At 48.2% G+C, this 22,864-nt stretch overlaps 1 pseudogene; it reads left to right on the top strand.

The window, feature by feature from the left end:
* LOC137333464 (transmembrane protein 64-like) overlaps window positions 1-22,555 on the top strand; it is a 39,023-nt pseudogene extending 16,468 nt beyond the window's left edge.
* Window positions 22,556-22,864: the final 309 nt, after the last annotated feature.

Raw genomic sequence — 22,864 nt, 5'->3', positions numbered from 1 at the left:
TGTAGAACATAAGCAATAGGAACAGAAGTAGGCCACACGGCCCCTCGAGCCTGCTCCGCCATTCAATAAGATCATGGATGATCTTTGAGCTCAATTCCACTTTCCTACCCCATCTCCATATCCCTTGATTCCCCTAGAGTCCAAAAATCTGTCGATCTCAGTCTTGAATATACTCAACTACTGATCATCCACAGCCCTCTGAGTAGAGAATTCTAAAGATTCGCAACCCTCTGAGTGAAGAACTTCCTCCTTGTCTCAGTCCTAAATGGCCGACCCCTTATCCTGAGATTCTGTCCCCTAGTTTTAGGCTCTCCAGCAAGGCCTCTTTTTTAAAATGGATCCTGGTGCATTGCCGGTGTTAACGGGGCAGTAAGGCTACCCACCCCATTAATGCCAGGTGAGAGCACTGAAAACCAACCTTCCAAAACAATAAAAGCTCCAGGTCCCTTGTAGTTCTCTTCAGTAACTTTGGACCATTCGCCTGCGATGAAAGCTTTACGTGAGAGATGAGCCCTGCAGAGTTCTTCTCACCTCTACATTACGATCTCCAAGTCAACTGAAGACTGAAGACACTTGGAATACCAACCACACCAAAACCCCTAACCTTGCTTACACCTTAGAACAAAAAGGTTGTCCCCTCATTCTGCACAATGTTTTGAAGAAGCCCTAAATACCTTTTCAATCAGCAAGATGCCAACCAATTGCACTGTACAATGGCTTTGGCTCCTTCCCACAGTCAGCAACTTGCATGCACGTCTGAGGAGACAGTCAAACCATGTGTACTGACAGATGGGCAATCAATATAAACAGAGGTGGGACACCTCTCTACAAAGTGGGCATTCACTTATCCGACAGGACTTTGTACCTGTAACAGAAGATACTGTGCCACAAAGTCATCACAGAAAACATTTTGAAGTTACAGTACTCACACCGCTGTAAAAGTATATAATGTTAGAGATTCTTCTGAGCGGTCTCAAGACTGATGGCCAAATCTGTCACAGCGTCTTCCTCTGGAAGATGGTACTTGTTGGCGGGGCTCCCACAAGGGACTGGCGAGAACTGTACTTGAGCCGTTGTGCTCTGCTGCAGTGCTGACAAATCTTTCTTGAGCACTCTCACCCTCTCTGCTGCACGTGGAAAATAAATAAAGATTTGCATTTATAGAGCGCCTTTCAGGACCACAGGACACCCCGAAGTGCATTACAGTCAATGAATTACTTTTGAAGTGTGGTCACTGTTGTAATGCAGGAGGTGGGCCAGACTGCACCCCATATCATGCAAGCCTTCTGTTAGTCATGTGTTTACTGTGATCAGGCTCAAGAACAGCCCACCACACACCCCAGCGCTGTCCTGTCTCATGGTCGGGCTCTGTCTTACCACCTGTGCCTAGACTCTCTTCGCACCCAGATTTTAAAAAAATTAATTCTCGGGAGGTGGGCGTCACTGGCAAGGCCGGCGTGCCCATCCCTGGTTGTCCTGACTGAGTGTCACTCAGAGGGCAGTTAAGAATCAACCACATTAGTGTGGGACTGGAGTCGCATATAGGCCCAGACCGGATAAGGATGGCAGGTTTTCTTCCCTAAAGGGACATTAGTGAACCAGTTGGGTTTTTACAACAATCTGACAGCTTCATGATCACTTTTACTGATATCAGAATTTTATTTCCAGATTTTTAAACTGAATTCAAATTCTCAAGCTGGGATTTGAATTTGCGTTCTCTGGATTATTAGTCCAGTAATAGAACCACTACACTACCGCACCCAGGATTCATGTAGTAGTGGCTCTGTGCCCCACCCTATCGCTTCTAATTTCTCTTCCATCGCTCCCCCTGTGATCTACTTGGCCGCTCCCTCAATCCTTGGCCACTCCCTCACAGGCTCAGTGAGTTGCCCACTGGTGAGGTATTTGTTCTCCGAGCCCTTCCTTGACTCCCCAGGCTGCCATTCTCAACCGTCTCACTTAAAGTGTTATTCAGTCCTCAGCAAATGGCTTTCCAGCATAAGTTCACTTATTTCCTCACCTGACTTTGCATCTTCCCGTTCTAAGCACTTTTCGGAGAGATGAGATTGGTGCTATATAAATGCAAGCCTTTCCTTCTTACTACCTGTAGTAGTGACTCTGTAATCACTAGCCCCCACACTTCCTGGAATGTGAGATCTTTCAGAACAGACAGAAAAAGAGGATAAAGTTGAACTCTCTCCGTTTTCCTGACGTTCTATTGCACTGACAATCCTCCTTTAACATGCTTCCCGGGGGCATCATTTGCTTAATGTTTAATTCTTAAATAGTCCTGCTGACCTTCCTGCCGACTTGCCCTACCTCTGGGTTGATTATGACAGTGAGATGGCGCTGAGCCTGTCTTATGGGCACACGGTCTGGGAAAACTGGGATCGGGCCACGTGTATCCCAGAGCAGGCAGTCCTGGTGGTGCAATCCACTTTGTAACGGGGCAGCCTTCAGAAAACAGGTCCATGTAATTTTCATCCCTTTGGCTCCTCCAAGGGCCTTCCTAGACCAAGAAGTCACAAAGTGACTTGCTCCCAGATTTCCAACACAGTTGTGTAACTGGTCTCTTGAGAGGGGCAGGTGAGTGGACTCTTCCACTGCTTTTACCCTTGTGCCTGTAGGGAGATGGGTGCTCTCTGCTCAGTGCCTCCCCACACTGGATGTGTGGAATTGCAGGGGTTAACCCAACTCTTGGCACTGCCAACATATGAGAATAAAAACACTGCTTAGTTTGTTGGAATCTCACTTAGTGACTGTGCTGTAAGTAAGAAAGAAAGACTTGCATTTAAATTGCACCTTTCACAGTCAGGATGTCCCAAAGTGCTTTACAGCCAAAGGAGTTCTTTGAGGTGTAGTCACTGTTGTAATGTAGGAAATGGTCTGTGCTAAGTTAGCTGATCTCAACTGGGGCAGTATTGGGGTACTGCAATTGGCCTCGGTGCCCTGAGCTAGGAAGTTAGCCAGGGCTCCTCCTGATCACTTCCCAGTAACCCATGCAGAAAAGTCTGCGTGTGTGGGCATTGGATGAGGATTGGGCTTAGCTGCGATGCCCTCTGTGCTGGAAAAACTTACTTGTACTCACTATCTACATTTGCACACCAACAGGATGAGTGAGGAATGTTGGCCTTTATCTCAAGTGGGTTGGAATATAAAAGTGAGGAAATGATGCTTCAGTTGTATTCCATCTGGAGACTGTGTTCAGTTCTGGGCACCGCACCTCAGGAAGGATTTATTGGTCTTGGAGGGGGTGCAGCGCAGATTCACCAGAATGATTCGGGGGCTTTAAGGGTTAAATTAGGAGGACAGGTTGCATTAGCTTGGCTTGTATTCCCTTGAGTTTAGAAGATTGAGGGGTGATCTAATCGAGGTGTGTAAAATGATAAAGGGATTTGATAGAGTAGATACAGAGAAACTGTTTCCTCTGGCTAGGCCATTCGGGAGTGAAATCAGGAAGTACGTTCTCACACAAAGGGTAGTGGGAATCTGGAACTCACGGATCAATTCACATTTCCAAGAATGAGATGAATAGATTTTGTTCGGTAAGGGTATCAAGGGATATGGAGCAAAAGTGGGCAAATGGGGTTGTGGTACAGTCCAGCCATGATCGAATTGAACAAGCTCGAGGGGCTGAATTGCCTACTCCTGTTCCTATATTCCTGTGATGGAGGGCTGCTGGTGCCCTAGAACTGTAATCTGGCATGGTCAGCTCCTTAATGAAGGGTGAAATTAGGGAATAAACTAGCAATAAAGAAGTTCCATCTCTAATCAGAAACATAATGGTTACAAATATCCTCAATATCAAATATGTCCAGCTCGCATACTGTTTCTTGCTTGCGGGCCAGAAATATTTGAGGACAATACCCATTTTCAATGTAGACCAGTAGGGTTGGCATGTGCAATTTGTTGGAGCTGGGAAGTGGTTTCAAATCCAGCCCAGATGTAAGGGTCTTGAGTTCAATACCTCCAGGCTGCTTCACTCAGCACAGAGTGGGTGTGACTCCATGGGCATGATTTTAACTCGGAAAAACGGGTGGGTTGGGGGGGGGCGGGTGGCAGTAAAAATTTTTAAACTCTAAAACCCGAAACCCGCCCCCAACCCATCTCCAACTCGCCCATTTCCGGTTTTCACGGGGTTGGGTCGAGGAGTGGGCGACTAACCCGTTCTCAGGAGGCGGGTCTGTCAATAAAAGCTTTCGAGACGGCTGCGGGCCTCCATTTTAACAGATTTTTTGTTTTTAACCCCTGGGAGCTAGGATTCCCAGGCCTTCGACTTCTCGCCATGCGAGAGGAGGCAAAAAGGCCCGAAACTGCAGGCAAGTGCCTTCATAGCACAGCTTGTGGGCCCGGAGGAGCAGGAGTGCTTCCCCCAGGACCAACAAGACTACCTGCAGTGACTGCCCCCCTCATCATCTCAGACCACCCCCCCCTCCCTGATCTCCGACCGCCCCCCCCCCCCCCCCAGATCTCTGACCGCTCCCCCACGACGATCTCCGACCGCCCCCCCCCCCACGATCTCCGACCGCCCCCCCTCCCACGATCTCCGACCGCCCGCCCCCACGATCTCCGACCGCCCCCCCCCCCCACGATCTCCGACCGCCCCCCCCCCCCACGATCTCCGACCGCCCCCCCTCCCACGATCTCCGACCGCCCCCCCTCCCACGATCTCCGACCGCCCCCCCCCACGATCTCCGACCGCCCACCCCACGATCTCCGACCGCGCCCCCCCCCCCCACACGATCTCCGACCGCCCCCCTCCCCCACGATCTCCGACCGCCCCCCCCCCCCACGATCTCCGACCGTGCTCCCCCCCCACGATCTCCGACCGTGCTCCCCCCCCACGATCTCCGACCGCCCACCCCACGATCTCCGACCGCGCCCCCCCCCCCACGATCTCCGACCGCCCCCCCCCCCACGATCTCCGACCGTGCCCCCCCCCCACGATCTCCGACCGCCCGCCCCCACGATCTCCGACCGCCCGCCCCCACGATCTCCGACCGCCCCCCCCCCCACGATCTCCGACCGCCCCCCCCCCGCACGATCTCCGACCGCCACCACGATCTCTGACCGCCCCCCCACCCCACGATCTCCGACCACCCCCTCCCCCACAATCTCTGACCGCCCCCCCCACGATCTCTGACCGCCCCACCACGATCTCTGACCGCCCCCCCACCCCACGATCTCCGACCACCCCCTCCCCCACAATCTCTGACCGCCCCCCCCCACGATCTCTGACCGCCCCCCCCCCACGATCTCCGACCGCCCCCTCCCCCATGATCTCTGACCACCCCCCCCCCCCACGATCTCCGACCGCCCCCCCCACCATCTCCGACCGCCTGCACCCCCCACGATCTCCGACCGCACCCCCCATGATCTCCGACCGCCCCCCCACCCCACGATCTCCGACCGCCCCCCCCCCACGATCTCCGACCGCCCCCCCACGATCTCCGACCACCCCTCCCGATCTCCGACCGCCCCCCCCTCCCACGATCTCCGACCGCCCCCAAGCCACAGTCTCCGACCGCCCCCCCCACGATCTTCGACTGCCCCCCCCCCCATGATCTCCGACCCCTCTGATGACCCCCGATGACTGAGGCCTCCCCCGATGACCCCCGATGACTGAGCCCCCCTGATGACTATGACCCCCGACCCCCCCCATGACTCCCGATCCCAAACCACCCCCAATGACTCCCTACTCCGCACGGCCCCCCCCCCCGATGACTCCCGGTGACCCCCAACACCCTCCCCCCCTCCAATGACCGATTCCCCCCTCCATCTTAGACCTACCTGCTCATATCTTCTTTCCTCTTCTCCCGTCTGATGAGACCAGCCTGTCAATCAGGCCAGCCTGTAGAGCGGGAAACCGTCAAAAAAACGAAAAGTGGTACATCAAAATCGTAAGGAGTTCTGGGTTTCCCGTCAAGAATTCCCCGCCCCCCCCCCCCCCACCGCCTTCCCCGCTCAGACTAAAAATTTAGCACAAAGTGACAGTCTCAGCAAGAACGACCAAGGACAATGGCCGGTGAGCACCATGGAAATGTTACAATGGGGTGGAAGAGCTTGGGTGTCAAGGGCAGAATAAAAGGACTGGTTTAAAACTGCCCTGGTTGAAAATTGGAAAGCCTGCCATTTCCCAGCAATGACATCCCTCAACTTGAGCATAACTGTGATTTGCAGGAGTGGGGCATCTCGCAATGTACGCCATTAGATAGAGTTTTTCCTGCACCCTTCCACTCAAATATAATTTGTGCTGTAACTGGCTGGAAGTGCGAGCTGATAACAGCGCAGTGAGGCCTCTGGGGACCTTAATGAATGTCGGGACCAACAGTCCTTAACCAATGAGATTTAAGGATTGAGAAAGAAACAGGAACGACTGAGGAGGAAGGTGAATTAGAGTCAAATCAGGCACAGAAAGAGAAATAAAGAGGGAAAGAAAGATTGGATTGAGAGAGAAAAAGGAGATAAAAAGAAAAATTAAGAAAAAAATTTTAAATGTTAAATTTAAAATTTTTTAAATCTCTAAGAAGAATTTACTACTTGTAGGAATGAGACTCAGCAGTTTAAATTGTTCCTTTTCTGGGCCAGAGAGATTGACTGACATTGCATTAACAATAATCACATTGTTAAAAGGGTATTTACACTATGAGCCCTAACTCATTGCGGCGAGTTTAATGGGCAATTAATGTGCAAATCCAGCAAGTTCTTAAAAATAGCGGGGAGGTTGAGGACGAGATGCCGTTTGTGCGAAGCAAATGTCGGAGCGGCGTAAATCGACCCACAAGTTCTGGAGATCACGATGTAGCTCTTCATCCCCTGAGCTTACTGGCCGATTTGCACATTAATGACTGCATGCGTCGTTAACGCTCCCTTATTTTCCAGGGAGATTTGGCTCAATGTGTTAATGGGCTTTAAGGACCAATGACTGAAATGCATCAATCACGAGGCTGTGTGGGATATAATGTCTTATTGAGAGTCTCTAAGGTGTTATGGCCAAGCTGTGAAATGAATAGATGATAGACACAGAGGAAGGTAGCTTCCATATAATGTAATAAAGTTATAAGAAATGATTAATCCACTTCTGTTCTGAGAGCCAAGGTCAAAGACTTAATGTGAGTATTTAACATAGCAGCATGCAAAAAGCTTGAGGGCATCACAGAGTTTGTACTTTAATGGCTATACACTGCTGAAACCAACTGGAGCAAGAGGTGTTTAATGTGGTGGTGAAAACTGAGCTATTTGCTTTGAGTTTCAGAGTGCGTTGGCTAATTACAGCCCCGTGCTCAACAGTTATTATGTAATGTACATAATTCATTACCAGGACCTTGAAGAGACAAGTGTAGTCAGCCAAGAAGGCAAGCTAACAGAGGAGCGGTGAAAGTTGCTGGAAGTTCTTCCCTATGGGTCTGATCATGCAAATTAGGCAATAAATCCGACCCCCTCCAGTGTAGAGGCTCGGTATTGAGCCCACGACTTTGCACCACTGGGTCTGAATGGTGGGCTCCTGCCAGAAAAACCATGGCAACAAATTGCTTCAATGCCTGAACCACATCAATCACATGGCTGTAGGACTAAAAGCAAAAAGAAAGAACTTGAATTTATTTAGCACTTTTCACAACCTCAGGGCGACCCAAAGAGCTTTACAGTCAATGAAGTACTTTTGAAATGTGGCAGCCAATTTGTGCACAGCAAGGTCCCACAAACAGCAATGAGATAAATGACCAGATCATCTGTTTTAGGCGTTGGTTGAGGGATAAATATTGGCCAGGGTATCGGGGAGAACTTCCCTGCTTTTCTTCAAAATAGTGCCATGGATTCTTTTATATCCACCTGAGAGGGCAGATGGGGTCTCAGTTTAACATCTGAAAGACAACACCTCCGACAGTGCAGCATTCCCTCAGTAATGCACTGGAGTGTCGGCCTAGATTATATGCTTAAGTCTCTGGAGTGGGATTTGAACCTATGACCTTCTGATTCAGAGGCGAGATTGCTATCACTGAGCCACAGAAAAGACAATAATTTCACCAGTTATGGGGCAGATCCAATAGAAGATTATGGACTCACATAATGGGATTGAAACAAGAGCTCCAGAACTTTTATTCCACAAGGAAATGGAGAGAGGATGTTCGAGAGAAACGGCTGGGTAATGGGGGAACATTAAATGGGTGGCATTGTGGTGATGATCATGTCCTTTGTAAGTCATCCTGTCATCTGCATTCTGGTAGGACCATTAGACCCCACCACTGAGAATGGAGTAGAATTGGATAAATGGGAGAGGAGGGGTGGGAAGTGGGATAAATCCTAATCTTGAGACAGGTGGAAGGATTTTCTGTGCAGAATGGAACGAGTGTCGTGTGGGACTAGCAGAGAGATGTAGGGGCAATTTATGTGATTCACAGCACCACTTTGCACTTGTCCTTTTCAAACACAGAACTTCAGTTTTTAAAATGAGTGGTGTATCAAAATGGACCACTCAGGAAACAGCGGTGGGTAAAGTGCTGTTAATGGATGAGTCTGTTCACTGAATTCATTAAGGGTTTTTTTTCTGAATTGCGCCAGCTTTGAGGGACAAAGTGGCTGCTTTGTGCATGATGTCTAGATGATTTAATATAATTATTATATCTCCTAGAGGGTGCTGGCCTCATTCCAACTATGCAGTTGGACAAAAGTGTACTGTGTAGCTGTGGACTTAATGGGGTAGATTTTGACTTTGTGCGATAGTGTAAAACTGGCGGCAGCCTGTTTTAACTCCAGTAGAAATAAAAACCGGGAGAGATGTAAAACCGTCTGCCAATTCGCTGTCACCCATTTCACACGACTGCACAAAGTCAAAATTACCCCCAAGAAGTGTTTAAAGGTGGGTGGAAGTAGGCCAGAGTAGGCATTTTTCAATATAAAAAGCCGACTCATGACTCCCAGTCTGCCAGGTAAGGTTTGCCAAAACTGCTGCAGTCGACAGTCAGGAAGGACACTTCGAAACAGAACAGGACTTCATTCTTATATCTGGTTTCTGACTTCACTTTTATTCCTTTTCAAACACTGAGCTTCAGCTTTTAAAATGAGTGGTCTCCTCAGTAACCAGCAAAGGGTGAAGTGCTGTTAATGGATCAGTCTGTTCACTGGATTCATTAAGGGTTTTTGTTTTCTGAAATTGCTCCATTGATGCCCAAGGCCTGCCTGAAACATGTGTCAGGCTGCTTAAAAAGCAAATCAGGATCCTAGGTGGCTTTGGCGAATCTGGCAATTTGAGTTTGTCTGGCGGTGTTGGGCCAACACAGCGCAGTATCAAAGTAGCTAAAGTGTGCGTGGGTTCTCGTTCTGTAAAATTAGCTGCACAGATGAAGCTCTGTTGTTAATTGTGTGTGTGGATATTGAGATAGCAAAGGGGAGACACTCTTCAAAAGGTAAATATAGGACTGGACTTTCTGACTACCACGCCAAAGTTTTGGCCAGATCTGCGGCAGGTAGGGGATAAAATTGTCGGCAAACATGCTCTACCATGTCTGCAGCTTGCTGTGTGTCTCCCCCATCCAACCCCCTGGGCATACTGGCAGACAATAGAGGGGGCTCGACCTCCAATATTCAAATGACCGGGCAGCCAGAAGATCGGCTTGGTTCAGGGGTGCACCTCTGTCATGAGTAGAAGCTGCCCCTCATCTCCCAGACATGCACCCCCAACGTGCCCCATCTCTCTGGGTGGCAGAAACCCATGGCACAATTCATTGGCCACAAAGTAAATACATTGTGGTGGCAGCCTGGGCATGTCTGTTCATTTAGATGAACAGTTGTTACAGAGCTGGGCATTGTCCCTCTGTGATGCTATACCATGCTTGTATTGAAGTGCTAGCAGAATGCATTATACGACAGCACTGTTACATTATGCACACTTACCTTGGCAACATTGCGAATTTCTTCCTCACCTGCTCCCAGGTGCAGGCCACAGGTGAGACAAGATGCATTCGCTCTGTCACCCATACCCAAGCAGTTCCAACAGTACTCTTGACTGGAAGATGTGCCTTGGCTCCAACCACATCCACCCATCCTTGAACAGCTCCTGCAGGAGCACCTCCAAAGCAGCATCTTGCAATGGTGCCATTCTGCCTCTGTCTCTCGCTTCTGACTCTTTTTTAAAAAAAAATTAGGAGCCAGTTCCCCTTTAAGAGCCGGTGACACTGGATCTATTGACCCCTGCGCGCTCCCAGTGTGCCAAGCTCTGTGCACCAGGAATGCCGATAATTTATTTAAATGGGCCGACCTTGCTTTGTAGCACAAGGTCAGCCCAACATGGTACGGATGTGCATGGCACCCATAGAGCAGTGGTCCCAGTACCTTAGCACCTGGACCACATTATCGTCCCCTAGTGCTTACACTGGTTTGGAGGACTGTGCCGCAACACCTCATTGTGAACGGACCTATATAGGTAAAGGTAGTTGTACATAAACAACAGCACATCATGATCCAATCTGTCAAAGCACTTTACACAGTAAATTATTCTTTGAATGCAGTGACTGTTTTTGTGAGAACAGCTGTCCAGTATCTATACCCTGGGAACAGCTGTCCAGTATCTCTCTTCCTTGGGAACAGCTGTCCAGTATCTCTCTTTCGTGGGAACAGCTGTCCAGATGTGTTTGGTGCTGCCTCATCTTATCTTTCTACCTCCCAAACTCTGGGGATTCAGTGCCAACTGAGTGCTGAGTACTCCAGACCCTGACGTGGGAACTGGCAAGAGAGGAGTACCATGGGTGGAAGGACAGTGAGAAACGAAAGCATTCAAATCTGCAGACTCTGAGTATGAGTAATGCAACTACCAATCCCTTTGGACAAAATGTTTTCCTTTCTCAAAACCAAATGGAATCAGACTCTGGGTGGGGCTGATCGAGATCTTTTCATTTTTTGGTCAGACGGATGTCTTGATATGTGTGGAAACTGATGACCACATTTCAGAGTCTCCAAATCAAACTGTTGAGAGATCCACACAGGTAGTTTGGTCGACACTGAGTGTATGCACTCCCCATAGGGACGCATCGCACTTACCTAAGCCTGGAGAGCCAAAGCCTAGAGATCCACAAGTGAGCAGAGTACCAGTACTGGGCCTTAACCAGCCAAAACCACACCGTTCACTGGTGCAATGGCCATTGGTCACTTCTCACTGCTTGTCCCACTAGGACCACCTTAGAAGTTGGGGCATTAGCTCACTGCGTATTCTCGAGCTCATTGAGAAGAATCCCTGCCCCCAGTCTGCACTCCCGCACCCAGGTCCCAATAGTGAGCCAGGTTCGCTAGTTAAAGTCAGTTCTCGGAGTAGTTCAGATATCAGATCACTGAGTCAGCCGTATAGGATCATCTCGGTGCCAATCTTTCATCGCCAGCCATGCCATCTTGTAGTCAACTTAACCCCAAAGAGATGTTGAGTATCTTCCATCTTAAGGTGGGAGGGGGCCTTGAGGGGGCTTGACAGGGTAGATGCTGAGAGGTTGTTTCCCCTGGCTGGAGAGTCTAGAACTAGGGTGCACAGTCGCAGAATAAGGGGTCGGCCATTTAAGACTGAGATGAGGAGGAATTTCTTCACTGAGAGGGTTGTGAATCTTTGGAATTCTCCACCCCAGAGGGCTGTGGATGCTGAGTCGTTGAGTTTATTCAAGGCTGAGATCGATAGATTTTTAGACTCTAAAGGAATCAAGGGAAATGGGGATCAGGCTGGAAAGTGGAGTTGAGGTCGAAGATCAGCCATGATCTTATTGAATGGTGGAGCAGGCGCGAGGGGCCGTATGGCCTACTCCTGCTCCTATTTCTTCTTATGTTCTAAGGAGGATAGTCACTGGTTCGTCACTGAACCAGGCAAACTGATGGATCAGGTGAAGTACCAGGTGAAACCTTGTGGAAGTGCTGTTGCTTTATTGAATGAGGAACATTTCCTGGCTGTGACACCAGACTGGGAATAGTTACGAGAGGGAGTCTTAGTATCACTAACTCCCAACACCACGTTAAAGGAGCGGTGAGTAACTACATTTCTACTCAATTTTGGGCTCACGTGAGCCTCTCTCCCCCGCTGCCCCCGCTCCATTACTTCCACATGTCTGGATGAAGGGGAGGAGGGTGGCCTGTGGAGGGGTGCCAGGCTTGTCAGGCTGCATGTGAGAAGCTCTGTGCCCACCCAGAACCGCACATAGAGGTGGGCAGACCTCACTTTGACATGCAATTAGTCCAGGAAGGGAGAGCAGAGAATTGGCAAATTAAAAGAATATATCTCAACGAGCTAGTTGTGTAATAGAACTTCACTAAATATGACGTTCTCCTTGTAAATGGTGAACCTTGTCCCTGGGTTTTCTCTTCAGATCAGCAAGTTGGAGACACTGCAGTACTTGGCTACCTCCACTGCCGGCCTATTGCCCTCCCAGATCCTCAACTCCTACTTGGGCAGCACAGTTAGGACCTTGGAAGATGTAGTGAACCATCGAGGTGTAGAGGGCTACTTGGCATTTGCATTACAGGTAACAGAATCTTTTCAGCAAATGAAAGAGCAAATTAACTTTAAAAAAGGGGGGAAAAAGCTGCCTGACTTATTATGGCAGGAGACAACCTGCTGCATTTAGTCACAGCGCCCCCTGAGTTAGGGATGGTTACAATCATCCAGGGACCCTGCTCTTGCTCACTGTCCATTCACTCCTGCTCTTGCTCACTGTCCATTCACTCCTGCTCTTGCTCACTGTCCATTCACTCCTGCTCTTGCTCACTGTCCATTCACTCCTGCTCTTGCTCACTGTCCATTCACTCCTGCTCTTGCTCACTGTCCATTCACTCCTGCTCTTGCTCACTGTCCATTCACTCCTGCTCTTGCTCACTGTCCATTCACTCCTGCTCTTGCTCACTGTCCATTCACTCCTGCTCTTGCTCACAGTCCATTCACTCCTGCTCTTGCTCACTGTCCATTCACTCCTGCTCTTGCTCACAGTCCATTCACTCCTGCTCATGCTCACTGTCCATTCACTCCTGCTCTTGCTCACTGTCCATTCACTCCTGCTCTTGCTCACAGTCCATTCACTCCTGCTCTTGCTCACTGTCCATTCACTCCTGCTCTTGCTCACTGTCCATTCACTCCTGCTCTTGCTCACAGTCCATTCACTCCTGCTCTTGCTCACAGTCCATTCACTCCTGCTCTTGCTCACTGTCCATTCACTCCTGCTCTTGCTCACTGTCCATTCACTCCTGCTCTTGCTCACTGTCCATTCACTCCTGCTCTTGCTCACTGTCCATTCACTCCTGCTCTTGCTCACTGTCCATTCACTCCTGCTCTTGCTCACAGTCCATTCACTCCTGCTCTTGCTCACTGTCCATTCACTCCTGCTCTTGCTCACAGTCCATTCACTCCTGCTCTTGCTCACTGTCCATTCACAGCATGTCTTTTACACTCCCCCCCACCCCTGCTCCCCCCACATTAGCTCTTTTATTTGTTGTTTAGTATCCAGATCTCCCTCTTGTAAAATACAGAGCTCTTTCACACGAGGTATGCTTTACAGATACATGCTTTTGTCAACAATGATGATGTGCCGTGGGGGACAGGTTGCTTATCTGTCTAGTGGAGCGATTTGCAACTTGGGGATATAGGGGTAACCTGAAAAGAGGGAAGAGACTGAAAGGGATAGGAGATATAGTGGTTGCATTTGGTGAATAGTTAAGCAGTGGAGATGAACAGCATTAAAAGGTGTGGTGCTTCCACTATTTATGATAAGCAAACCTGAAAATAAACTTATATTCTGTGCGTTGGCAGTAAATTCAATACTACCAAGACCCTTGAAGGGTTAACCAAAATATATCTGCAGGTACCTGTGCATTGAATAATGGATGCCAATTAAAATTAATGGGAAAACTGCAAATAGAAAGATGGCTCTCCAGTGGATGGAGCAAATCTACACCCAGACTCATAATATGAAACATCCTTCATCATCGCTGGGTCAAAATCCTGGAACTCTCTACCTGACAGCACTGTGGGAGAACCTTCACCACACGGACTGCAGCGGTTCAAGAAGGCAGCTCACCACCTTGCTAGCGAAGCCCATATTCCCAGAATGAATTAAAAATAAGAGCTCATTTAAAAATATATATTCAAGTTTACACTCATGGAAAACATGAAATCCTGCAGTCCTCTTGGCTTACGCCCATTCACTACAGCGTGTAGCTTGGCTGGCAGACATTTAGAATGATCGTGCATGAATATTAATGGTGCAGTTGAGTTCAGATAGTAAACCTGTGAGACTGATATTCTGGGCCAGTTGGACCACTTGCAGCCCACATACTCGGCAGATTGGCTGTTCAATTCAGGCCTGCCTGTTGCTTGAGCTGGAATTCACAGCTCTTCCCTCTGCATCTCTTGCAGTCCTCCTAGGAGGCGGGGCTGTCTGGGTAGGAGGTGGGGCTATCTAGAAAGGGGCGGGGTTACGGGATTAAGTAGAATTACATAAAATGTACAGCACAGAAACAGGCCATTCGGCTCAAAAGGTCCATGCCGGTATTTATGCTCCACACGAACCTCCTCCCTCCCTACTTCATCTAACCCCATCAGCATATCCTTCTATTCCTTTCTCCCTCGTGTATTTATCTAGCTTCCCTGCATAAATGCATCAACATTAGTCACCTCAACTACTCGTTGTGGTAGCAAGTTCCACATTTTTACCACTCTCTGGGTAAAGAAGTTTCTCCTGAATTCCCTATTGGATTTATTAGTGACTATCTTATATTTATGGCCTCTACAAGTGGAAACATCTTACCCGTATCTCTACCCTATCAAACCCTTTCATAATCTTAAAGACCTCTATCAGGTCACTCCTCAGTATTCTCTTTTCTAGAGAAAAGTGCCCCAGCCTGTTCAATCTTTCCTGATAGGTATAACCTCTCAGCTCTGGTATCATCCTAGTAAATCGCTTTTGCACCTTCTCCAGTGCCTCTATATCCTTTTTATAATATGGAGGTCGGAACTGTTCACAGTATTCAAAGTGCGGTCTAACCAAGGTTCTATACAAGTTTATGCCACAAGCACAGCACCACGAACATGGATGAAGTGCAGGAAGAAGTTCAATGCTTTGACACGAGTGGTCAAGGTGAGTGAGGTCAACTGTCAAGTGGTGTCTCCTACCAACTGCACCACACACTACACCCTCATCACCCACATACCAACAAACTCTTTCCATCAGTACTCAACTCTTCCAATCAGATGCTTCCTCTCACCCTCACACATTACCACTGTTGCAAACCACACACCCACAACTCACAGGCCACACACACTGGCAGCTATTCAACCACGACAGCCACCTCACCCAAACATCTGGCAGGACACTCACCGACGCACTTCTTGCTTTCTTGCAGGAGAAGATGGTGCATAACAGGAGGCAGCAAGTGGCAGTGGCTCCATGGAACCTGAACTTGCTGTCCTCTCTCAGGATTGACAGCTTTCCTGCCCCACCCCTGTCACTCTGCCAGTGCCCTTGTTGTTGCCTGTCAGCCAGCCAGCCCATTTATTATAGGAATTTAGGAAGAGAAGTAGGCCATTTAGCCCCTTGAGCCTGTTCCACCATTCAGTGAGGTGATGGTTGATCTGTGACCTAACTCCATTTACCCACCGTAGCCCCATAACCCATAATACCTTTGTTTAATAAAAATCTATCACTTTCAGATTTAAAATTAACAATTGAGCTCGCATCAACTGCAGTTTCCGGAAGAGAATTCCAAACTTCTACTACCCTTTTGCGTGTAGAAGTGTTCCCTAATTTCACACCTGCAAGCCCTGGCTCTAATTTTTAGGCTATGTCCCCTCGTCCTGGTATTCAAGTATAGGAGACCCCCAAAAACAGGTACAAATGTACCAGCAGTCAGAAGCAATAATCCAGCAACTAACCTGTAACTTCTGCATGGACCCTTTAAATGTGCTGGTGGGGGGGCCTTCCATGCCGTTTAAGACCTGTTCAGCTGTGTGAGGTTAAGACCGTTGGCTAGATTGAGATCCATATAACAGCAGTCCCTTTAAATCAGCGTTACACACTGATCTACCGCATAATCTCCCTGCTCTACAGGCTGCCAGCATTCGTTAAGTGCACATGTGCATCTTTACCAAGGTGGCGTCCTGCACACGTCACGCCGGAAGTGTGCGCACGCATCTCAGAAGCCATTTCTGGGGCTTAGGAGTCTGCGTAGCGCTTACAAAACGGGTGCTACGCGGCCCAATTTAGCCCCCATTACATCTACTGCATTACCCTTGTCTATCCTTTCTGTTACTTCTTTAAAGAATTCAATAAGGCTGGTCAAGCATGAACTTCCCTTTTGAAATCTGTGCTGACTATCCTGTATTATATTTTCGGTTTCTAGATGTTCTTCTATTATATCTTTGAGTAAGGGTTCCATTATCTGACCTTAAGCTAACTGGTCTATAGTTCCTTGGAATTGTTCCATCTCCCCTTTTAAATTTCGGAATCACATTAGTTGTCCGCCAGTCCTCTGGCACTATTCCCTTTTCTAATGAATTTTTATATATATGTAATAGTGCCTCTGCTATCTCCTCCCTAACTTCTTTTAATATGCCCAGATGCAATCCATCCGGACCAGGGGTTTTATCCTCTCTAAGTCTGATTAGTTTATCAATTATCTCCCCCCCCCCTTTCTATCTTAAATGTCTTTATATCTTTTTTGATCTCTTCTTCTAATGTCGTGTCCACCATTTTAGTCTCCCTGGTAAATACTGAGGCAAAGTAATTATTATTTCTGCAATTTTGCTGTCATTACCTGTGAATTTATCATGTGTATCCCTTAGTGGCCCTATCCCTATCCTGATTTTTCTTTTGTTATTGATGTGTCTGTAGAATACTTTACTATTTCTTTTTATATTCCTTGATAATTTAATTTCATAGTTTCTCTGGCTTTCTATTTGTTTTTTTGACTTCTTTCCTAACCTCTTCATATTCCCTTTTATCATCCTCTCCTTTATTATCTGTGTGCTTAGAGAAGGCCTTTTTCTTTAGTTTTAACTTTACCCTTATTTCTTTATTCATCCATGGTGTGTCATTACTGGCTAGTTTGTTGCTTTTTAGTGGGATATATTTCTCCTGGACTCTATTGATCACCGTTTTAAATGTTTCCCCCTGCTGTTCTATTTCTTTGTTTGTCAGTATATTTTTCTGGTTTATTTTCCCTAGCTCCTGTTATCTTAATAGGAGGTGAGTTTATCAACTAAGAGGTGGGGTTACCCTAAGGCGATGCTAATAAGAGGTGGGGTTAGTCTACTGAAGAGAGGCTAGTCCATTAGGAGGCAGGGCTTCTATTCGGCGAGCGAGTTAGCCTATCGGGGAGGAGGTTTCCATTGGGTGAGAGAGTTATCCTATTGGGGAACAGGGATTCTATTTGGTGAGAGAGTTATCCTATTGGGGAGCGGGGTTTCTATTTGGTGAGAGAGTTATCCTATTGGGGAGCGGGGTTTCTATTGGGTGAGAGAGTTCTCCTATTGGGGAGCAGACTTCCATTGAGTGAGAGAGTTATCCTCTCGGGGAGGGGGTTTCTATTGGGTGAGAGAGTTATCCTCTCGGGGAGGGGGTTTCTATTGGGTGAGAGAGTTATCCTCTCGGGGAAGGGGTTTCTATTGGGTGAGAGAGTTATCCTCTCGGGGAGGGGGTTTCTATTGGGTGAGAGAGTTCTCCTATTGGGGAAGGGGTTTCTATTGGGTGAGAGAGTTATCCTATTGGGGAACAGGGTTTCAATTGGGTGAGAGAGTTATCCTCTCGGGGAGGGGGTTTCTATTGGGTGAGAGAGTTATCCTCTCGGGGAGGGGGTTTCTATTGGGTGAGAGAGTTCTCCTATTGGGGAAGGGGTTTCTATTGGGTGAGAGAGTTCTCCTATTGGGGAAGGGGTTTCTATTGGGTGAGAGAGTTCTCCTATTGGGGAACAGGGTTTCAATTGGGTGAGAGAGTTATCCTCTCAGGGAGCGGGTTTCTATTGGGTGAGAGAGTTATCCTCTCGGGGAGTGGGTTTCTATTGGGTGAGAGAGTTATCCTCTCGGGGAGTGGGTTTCTATTGGGTGAGAGAGTTATCCTCTCGAGGAGCAGGGTTTCTCAGCGTCCATACAGTGAGCAAAAGTGCTCTTTTTAGTAGAACTATTGGTCCTGTAGTTTTTTTTCCTGCAGGGACACAGTTGAAATCAGGATGTCAGAGTGGGGGGACTGACAGGTACAGACTGGACATCCCAGCACAGTATGGGCAGAATTTCTGAGAATGCCCCTTGGACCAGACACTAGGATTGGGGCCCTCAAGGAAAGTAAATAAGTGTCCCTGTGATAACCCATGAGGGCAAAGTGTGAGTTTTCCATCTGGACAATTGATTGAAGTAACAGCCTGTAACTCTGTCCTACTTTATTTGTAATAACTAGTTGATCTCCAGTGGTGTTGCACATGGGGAGTGACAACCAATTGTAGTGTTCAGTGATGCGGGGTTAAAGGGCGAGGTGTACGTCAACCGAGATGTGCAGGTGTAATTCAGTTGTCATTTTAAAATCATACATTCTATCCTTGTATTTCCATTGCCATTATAAATTCCTATGTCCACATTTATAATGGGAACTGCCTGTGTAAAACTTGTCACTGTAATTACACTTCCCACCAGTGGTGGGCTGTAGTGCCTCCATTGGGAGTAACGTGTAATTACAAGTGTGACAAGTTTATCTCGACGGTTTCTATTATAAATGTCGACATAGGAATTTATAATGGTAAAAGTTGACAAAGTGTGTGCAGGCCTAAGATTTTAAATATATCTCTAGATATGTTACAGTGGTCTCAGTATGGTTACACTATCCACAGGAAGGTGCAATATAATTTTACAGTACCTCTTCCCTCCGCGATGTAAATGTCTTCTTCTTACTTCCGCACGTATTCAACAGCTTCCTGGTGTTAAAGGTTGACCTTTGTGGGTAAAAGGACCACCGAGTGCAGTAGTCGGCCAAACTGGACCAGATAATCCCAGCTTCAACCCCTGGGCAGCGTTGGGCTCTAGCATCTGGAGTGGAGGTCCAATTGGAGCACTGCAATTGGCCTCAGTGCCCCTGGGCGAGGAAGGGGCAAAATCAGGGCTGATCACTCTACACTGACCCCCGCTGGAAATGTGTGCCCGCTGAATTCGGTTAAGGGTGGGATTGGTCTGGTTTGTGATTAAATAGCCAGCTCATATTTGCTATCCAACCTCCCAAATAAAGAATTGCTGCTTTGCTGATTTACCAGAGGGCTTCTGGTGCCTGTGGAAACCGTACACGAGAGAGAGAAAGCGAGAAGGGGGGTGGGGGGGTGCGAGAAGGGGAAGAAGTGCCAACAAACTGAAATAAACCAGTTCTTTTGTGATTGATACCAGTGTGATTGGACAGGTGAGTCCAACGCAATGCCAAGGAAGTCTTTTCACAGTTATACATGGACCTGTTGTGTCTATTTCTATCCAGATCTTCATCAGTGTTGCCATGATGCTCTACTTTGTGCGTCGAGCTCGCCAGGAACTGAACAAAACCATCCAGGCACACGATGTCAACCAGCCAGAGGGTGAAGCTCTCCCAGACAAGGGCAAGGACACGCACAGCACCAAAAGGACTAATGTTCCACCCGACATGGACTTCGTGTGACCAGCGGAGTTGGATGAGTTGAGCTGAAGCACGAAAGCCAATGCCAACTGGGAGCCGAAGGTGCAGCCAATCATAAGGTGGCATATGTTCTTACAATGAACGGACATCAGTAGCACACCCCGTTGTATGATGTTGCACACCCGTGGGTTAATGACTGGACTTGGTATTGATACTGGGGAGTCTCTTTGCTGTTGGGGCCATAATGATGGGCAGCATAAAAGGACCAGCAGGGGCTGCTCAAGATGGACAATGTGGGGGTGCTTGTTAATTCTTGAAATTAAAGCTTCAGTGCCACGTTACTGCTGGTACTGTTCCCGTGGGCTGGTGTCCATTCCAAGCTTTAGGAGTGGTGAACATTACTGTTGGTGACAGAGCCTACACTGTGCTCAGTTGGTAGTAAGTTGCCCAAGGGAGTGGGGATAAGGGGGGTTAGAAGGGATACGCTGACACAGTGCTGAATTTACCAAGGGGATATGGGAATGCGTGCAAGATATTATTGGAGGAGGGAATGGGGAACTGTGTGGCACATGAACTTGCCCTTTCATCTCTGGGAACTGGAGCTGAATCTGGCCCAGAGTGGTGGGATTAAAGCCTCCTTTACCCTGGAGCTGAATCTGGCCCAGAGTGGTGGGATTAAAGCCTCCTTCACCCTGGAGCTGGTCAGGAGTCCGTGTGAAAGGAACTCGGGCACATAGCCCGGTTTCCTCTGGCACGAGCCCACTGCACAGAACGACCCTAATGCTGCACTAAAGTAGCAGTCTTGATTAGATTATTAATAAGGCTGGCATACAAAATGGAAAATATCACACTGGTGCATTCGGGGCCCCTCTTCTCTATCTAACCCGTGCTGTACCTGCCCTGGGATTGTTTGATGGGTCAGTGTAGAGGGAGCTTTACTCTGTATCTAACCCGTGCTGTACCTGCCCTGGGAGTGTTTGATGGGACAGTGTAGAGGGAGCTTTACTCTGTATCTAACCCGTGCTGTACCTGCCCTGAGAGTGTTTGATGGGACAGTGTAGAGGGAGCTTTGCTCTGTATCTAACCCGTGCTGTACCTGCCCTGGGATTGTTTGATGGGACAGTGTAGAGGGAGCTTTACTCTGTATCTAACCCGTGCTGTACCTGCCCTGGGATTGTTTGATGGGACAGTGTAGAGGGAGCTTTACTCTGTATCTAACCCGTGCTGTACCTGCCCTGGGAGTGTTTGATGGGACAGTGTAGAGGGAGCTTTACTCTGTATCTAACCCGTGCTGTACCTGCCCTGAGAGTGTTTGATGGGACAGTGTAGAGGGAGCTTTGCTCTGTATCTAACCCGTGCTGTACCTGCCCTGGGATTGTTTGATGGGACAGTGTAGAGGGAGCTTTACTCTGTATCTAACCCGTGCTGTACCTGCCCTGGGAGTGTTTGATGGGACAGTGTAGAGGGAGCTTTACTCTGTATCTAACCCGTGCTATACCTGGCCTTGTAATGTTTGATGGGACATCGTAGAGGGAGCTTTACTCTGTATCTAATTCGCTGGAGTGAATGCTCAAAGTACTAATTGAAGATAAATCAAACAAGCTCCTTCTATGCATATGATCCTAGCTTCCCAGTTTTCCTATCTGTGCAGTGCCCATGCCACCTTTCATGCCCAATAATAGTAAAATCTAGTGGGTGTTGGGCTCCATGTAGAGTGACTGAAACCAGTCTATACTAGGTGATGTGGTTCCAAGGTACTGACAGGCTCCCAACACTCCCACCCATCCAGTCCAAACCTGGTTTCTAAACACTCCCATCCGTTGGGTCCAGACCTGGTTTCTAAACACTCCCATCCGTTGGGTCCAGACCTGGTTTCTAAACACTCCCATCCGTTGGGTCCAGACCTGGTTTCTAAACACTCCCATCCGTTGGGTCCAGACCTGGTTTCTAAACACTCCCACCCATCCAGTCCAGACCTGTTTTCTAAACACTCCCATCCGTTGGGTCCAGACCTGGTTTCTAAACACTCCCACCCATCCAGTCCAAACCTGGTTTCTAAACACTCCCATCCGTCGGGTCCAGACCTGGTTTCTAAACACTCCCATCCGTCGGGTCCAGACCTGGTTTCTAAACACTCCCATCCGTTGGGTCCAGACCTGGTTTCTAAACACTCCCATCCGTTGGGTCCAGACCTGGTTTCTAAACACTCCCATCCGTTGGGTCCAGACCTGGTTTCTAAACACTCCCACCCATCCAGTCCAGACCTGTTTTCTAAACACTCCCATCCGTTGGGTCCAGACCTGGTTTCTAAACACTCCCACCCATCCAGTCCAAACCTGGTTTCTAAACACTCCCATCCGTTGGGTCCAGACCTGGTTTCTAAACACTCCCATCCGTTGGGTCCAGACCTGGTTTCTAAACACTCCCATCCGTTGGGTCCAGACCTGGTTTCTAAACACTCCCACCCATCCAGTCCAGACCTGTTTTCTAAACACTCCCATCCGTTGGGTCCAGACCTGGTTTCTAAACACTCCCACCCATCCAGTCCAAACCTGGTTTCTAAACACTCCCATCCGTCGGGTCCAGACCTGGTTTCTAAACACTCCCATCCGTCGGGTCCAGACCTGGTTTCTAGACTCTCTGGTGTTCAAGTATAGCTTCTCATGTATAGTGCGGTGCAGCTGACAACTGCCATTAAATTAAAATTTCTGTACTTTCTTGTTGCGGCAGCCAGTAATGAAGGTTTAATTTACAGTCATGGAAAGCTGAATGTTCACAAACCAAGTGCCTGCCTGGAACCATTTCCTCTCTGCTCCCTCGAGTTGGGAGTCGCTGTCTATAACAATTACTTTTGGAGAACCATAGGCTAAAGACTTTTGTAAAAGTGCCTGACTTTGATATTGATCATGAGCCCAGCGATGCTTCCAGATAATCAAATAAATTCATTTTTACTTCTTGTATCTCTTGTTTAACCCTTTAACTCGTAGCAATTCTGGTTCTCTCTGGCCCAGCCTTTTATTTTCACCTAACACTGTGACATTGAAGAATGTCCCAATATTACTGCAATCACGAAATTCATATCGAACCACTGAAGTTTACAGCTAAGAAGGAGGCCATTTGGCCTATTGTGTCTGTGTTGGCCCTTTGCTAGAGTAATGCAAAACTAATCCCACTGCCCCACTCTCTCCCCACCTTCTTGTATCTTTCTCTGCTTCAAATATTTACCTTTAAAAGATGCAGTGATTGCTGCCTCAACCACTCACTGTGGC

Source organism: Heptranchias perlo, chromosome 16 (assembly GCF_035084215.1).
Source record: "Heptranchias perlo isolate sHepPer1 chromosome 16, sHepPer1.hap1, whole genome shotgun sequence".
Taxonomy (NCBI): Eukaryota; Metazoa; Chordata; class Chondrichthyes; order Hexanchiformes; family Hexanchidae; genus Heptranchias; species Heptranchias perlo.
Note: the sequence above shows the minus strand (reverse complement) of the source record. Positions and strands in the feature narration are given on the sequence as shown.